This window comes from Chrysochloris asiatica, unplaced genomic scaffold (assembly GCF_000296735.1).
Source record: "Chrysochloris asiatica unplaced genomic scaffold, ChrAsi1.0 scaffold00014, whole genome shotgun sequence".
Classification (NCBI taxonomy): domain Eukaryota; kingdom Metazoa; phylum Chordata; class Mammalia; order Afrosoricida; family Chrysochloridae; genus Chrysochloris; species Chrysochloris asiatica.
This window is the reverse complement of record NW_006408532.1, coordinates 32,538,392-32,543,387: the sequence shown is the minus strand read 5'-3', so window position 1 is coordinate 32,543,387 and position 4,996 is coordinate 32,538,392.

Genomic DNA, 4,996 nt, shown 5'->3' with positions numbered 1-4,996 from the left:
AGGGCAGGCTTGCATGGTGTACCCTTTGGTTGTTTGGTAATGCATGAAGGGGATTGTAATCATTCCAATGGAAAAAATATGATAAGATTAATATAAAGCTGATGCTCTCCCATGTAAACTATCACATAATTCACAATAAAAACTTTAAAAAGAAAAAGAAGAATAGTGGAACATTGTCTTATATAGTGCCACAAGATGAGGCCCTCAAGTTGGAAGGAACTCAAAACACCAATGGGGAAGAAATGCTTCTTCAAAGTAGAGTCGATCTTAATGACATGAATGCAGCAGAGCTTTGAGAACCTTCACTTGCTCATGTGACATGACTCAAAATGAGAAGAAACCACTGCAAATACCCATCAACAACTGAAACATGAAATGTATAAAGTATGAATCCAGGAAAACTGGAAGTCATAAAAAATGAAATAAAATGCATATTCTAGGCCTTACTGAGCTGAAATGGACAGATATTAGCCAATTCGATCAGTCAAGGAGCTCTGGTAGCATAGTGGTTATGAATCGGGCAGTGAAATGCAAGGTCAGCAGTTGGAAACTACCAGCTGTTCCGCAGGAGAACGATGAGGCGTTCTGCTCCTGTAAAGATTAATAGCCTCAGAAACTCTGTACAAGGTTGCTATGAGTCGGTTCCGACTCCACAGCACATAACTACCACCAACCATGATCTACTATGCCAAGAATGATAAATTGAAGAGGAATGGTATCACATTCATTGTTAAAAGAACATTTCGACATATATCCTGAAGTGTAATGCTGTCAGTTATACTATAATATCCATATGTCTTTAAGGAATAATGGAGTCCTGGTGTGGTGCTGTTGGATTATGCTCTTGACTGCACCTTATGGTGCAAAGCAACTTTACAGTCCAGCTCATTAACCCACAGTGCCACACCACTGATGTAGTATGCAAGATGCAAGATGGCTTTTCCTACAGATTACTGAAGAAGGCTTTCGTTTGTGATCAATTGCAAGTCAGCCTGAGAACCTTGAAGGTCAAATGTGGCTCCAATATTTCCATCTAGGAAGATTTTTGTATTAAAATCTGTCATTTTATGGAACAGGAAAGCAAGATAACTTAAATCAAAGCTGTGTTTTCAAAGCAAGTACATTGTTTGTACTTAATTAATGTGACTTCTAGCTATAGTCTTTGTAAACTCCCACCAAATGACATTTTTTCTGATTTGGGGGGCAGGGGAAGATCTGATGAATTATATGATTCAGTGGTGAGTGATTATTGACAGGGTTAATTAGGATTATGAAAACTTGGAATTCTAATATGTAAAAAATAAGCCATCTCAGAGGAGGAGGGGTGAAATCTCACTACCATCAAAGAAGAGCTAGTTGTGAAGCACATCCTTTGGACCCTGAGATTCCTGTGTATGGAACCTTCTTGATCCAGAAGACAGAGCATAAGACAGATGTTGGGAGGAATTCTTGGCCCATGGAGCAGAAAGTAAAGCTGAGTGCCTTCAGGTATCAGAATTACTTATGGAATAGGGTGTCACCAGGTACTTAATTGGGGAAGCTAGGTTTGTTGACCCAGGGATGTAGAACTGAATGCCTTCAGGTTGAGGCTTATAGTAAAGTGGTGTGCCCTGTGAGCATTTATCAGCACCCGTAAAAGAGCCTTGGCCTGAGAGGGGCCTGAGTGTGGGAGACCATTGCAATGAATTATTGAACCTAAATAAGAAGCAGAGAATGCTGTGGAAGGGATGGTTGGTGCCATATTTTGGCAGGTGTATTTATTTGAAGTGGGAATCAGATAGTTTGCATGAGGAATTAACCTCTACTATGAGCTCTAGTGTGGCATTATGGGCTAATGCATCACAGACTGTAAAGTCATTTGAACTGCAAGGGCAATGGTTAAAGCTCACTAGCTGCTCCTTGGAAACCCTATACAGGGTCGCTATGGGTCGGAACCAACTCAACGGCACTTAACAACAGTGAGCTCTGGTAGCATAATGGTTATGAGTCAGGCTGCTAATTTCAAGGTCAGCAGTTCAAAACTACTGGCTGCTCTCTGGAAGAAAGATGAGGCTTTCTGCTCCCATAAAGATTTACAGCCTCAGAAATACTATACAGAGTCGCTATGAGCCAGAACCTACTCCATGGCACATAGCAGCCACCATGAACTTCTTAAAGGTGTCCTGGTGCCACAGTGGTTAAGCACTCAGCTACTAACCAAAAGGTTTGAAATTCAAACCCACCAATGATGCCTTGAGATAAAGATGCGGCAGCCTGTGGGGAAGTTCTAATCTGTTCTCCAGGGTTGCTATGGGTTGGAATCGACTCCACAGCAACCGGTTTGGGTTTTTGGTTACGAACTCCAAAAGGAGTCTCTGAGTAGCACAAATGTTTAAACACTTGGCTACTAACTGAAAGTTTGACCATTCAAACCCATCAGAGGTGCCTCAGTGGGCACCTGGTGATCTGTTTCTGAAAAGTGATCACCACATGGTGATCTTCTTCTGAAAAGTCACAGCCTGGGACACCTTATGGAGCACAGTTGTTTTGGAACTCATTTTATTTTGACCCACATTGAGCCACCATGAGTTGGTGTCGACTTGACAACTGGATAAACTTCAAAAGATAAGACATGAGCTGGCCAGGTTGTCAAGGTGGAGAAGAGGGGAGAAAAGGCATTCTAGGCAAAGGTTTCAGCTAGAGCAAAAGCTCTGCTTGTGCTCAGTATATTTTTAATAAGTAAGTGTCCACATACCTCTAAGTGCACCGCTTCATTACCGCCTTTAGATCAACACCCAAGATGCCTCCTATGCCAGCTGCCAGCCTCCCCCTTACTTCCTCTCCCCTTCCTTTAACCTACAAAAACACTGCCTGCTGATGAGTTGTAAGTCATTTTGCAGAGGAAATTGGGTGTGCAAATCCTGTGATTAGACAAACATCCCTCATTAAAAGTTGTAATCCACTGGCCCTCCATGTTGACACCTTAATTCTGAACTCTTAACAGTCTGAGCACACTCAATGGCCCTGAACAACTCCACCCTCTTCATCTCTTCTCCAGCTCTCTCCCCTCCTTGCTTGAATCACCACCAGAAAATGACACAGTCTTCCAGATGGGGTACCAGGGCCTTCTCTTACTTGCAGTGATAATAATGTTTTCTCAGTTTTATTACAGTCTCTTGAGAGTGAGACTGATTTGCATATTCCCTAACACTTAATTAAGGATGTCACCTTCCCAGTGCCTTGAAAACAGTTTGCATTTTTTTTCTTCCTCCCCAGGCAGACCTCCAACAGTTACCTCCCACATTTTCTGCTGCAGTCCTTTTTATTACTTTAATGACAAATAATTGGACAGATTCTGAGTAATGAGAGTGAGAGCCAAAGGACTGTTGCAAGGGAGACGGCTGCGTGTTACAAGACACTTTTAGAGGTCTCTAAATCAGACAGACAAGTAGAGTAATGATCATTTTGCCGTAATGAGACACAATTAAGAATCACTGCGGCAAATGACAGAGCAGTTCATTGAACAGTAACCTCCTTCTTCGTGTGCTCTCTTCCTCTTTTTTTCCAAAGGCAATCGAAGCTTAATTATAGCTTCACCATTTGCAATGCCATGGTTAAGATTGTGTCAGCACTTCCCCTATAAATCGTGTATTTTCCAGGGTTTATTACTTAAGCATAAAAACTGCCTCCATTTCTGAAATTTAGTGTGTCAGATCCTGATCTAAGAGAATCAGAAAATACAGACCCTCAACATTAGAAAAAGTCTGAAGGAAAAAACCAAAAACTTTCAAGTCGACTTCAACACATGTCTCTGAGAAAGAACTACGGTCTGTAAGGTATTCAGGAGTAAACGGCCAGGCTTTCCTTTCTTTCAAGACACCCATGGCTCTGGTAGCATAGTGGTTATGAGTCGGGCTGCAAACCTCAAGATTGGTAGTTCAAAACTACCAGCCGTTCCGTGGGAGAAAGATGAGACTTTCTGTTCCCATAAAGATTTACAGTTTCGGAAACATTATACAGGGTCACTATGAGTCGGAAAGGAGCTCTGGTAGCATAGTGGTTACGAATCGGGCTGTGCAACGCAAGGTCAGCAGTTCAAAACTACCAGCTGTTCCGCAGGAGAAAGATGAGGTTTTCTGCTCCGGTAAAGATTTACAGCCTCAGAAACCCTGTACAGGCTGGCTATTAGTCAGAACCGACTCCACGGCATATAACCACATAACAACAACAAATAAGTCGGAACCAGCTCCATGGTACTTAACAACAACAACATAGAATCCTGGTGTGGTGCTGCAGGTTAATGTGCTGGACTCCAAAGTCGGTTCCAGCCTCAAGGTCAGCGGTTCAAGCTCACCAGCAACTTCTCAGAAACCTTATGTTGTTACTATTGTTATGCGCCGTGGAGTCGGTTCCGACTCATAGCGAACCTATACAGAGTTTCTGAGGCTGTAAATCTTTACGGGAGCAGAAAGCCTCATCTTTCTCCTTCTTGAGGTTCGCAGCCCGATTCGTAACCACTACGCTACAGGGTCGCGATGGGTTGGAACCGACTCAGCGGCACTTAATAATAGCAACAACAGTGGGTGGAATCAAAGCTTAACCGTTTGGTTAGCGGTAAAATGTGTTAACTGTTTGCACTATCCAGAGATCTCCTAGAGTGTTTCCCCAGATTTCTAACCGTGGATTCTTTAGTTCACTTTCTTAGACATTAGCATGTGTCAGGATCTCTGGAAAAAACTTCTTATACTAGTTAGCCTCATCCAACTCCCAGAGTTTCTAATTCAATACCTTGGCTGGAGCCACATATGTATTTCTAACACATTCCCAAGTGGTGCTATTGCTGCTGGTGCTGCTTTGACAAACACTACTTTAGTTTTTACCGTAAATAGTGATGTAAACAGACCTCCAAACCACCAAAACCCTATAGATGAAAAGGCAATGAGGTTTTTTATTTAAGAGAATTCTCTTTAGCAATGGTTATACTTGTAAGACAAAGAGTAAAATCAAATATATACAT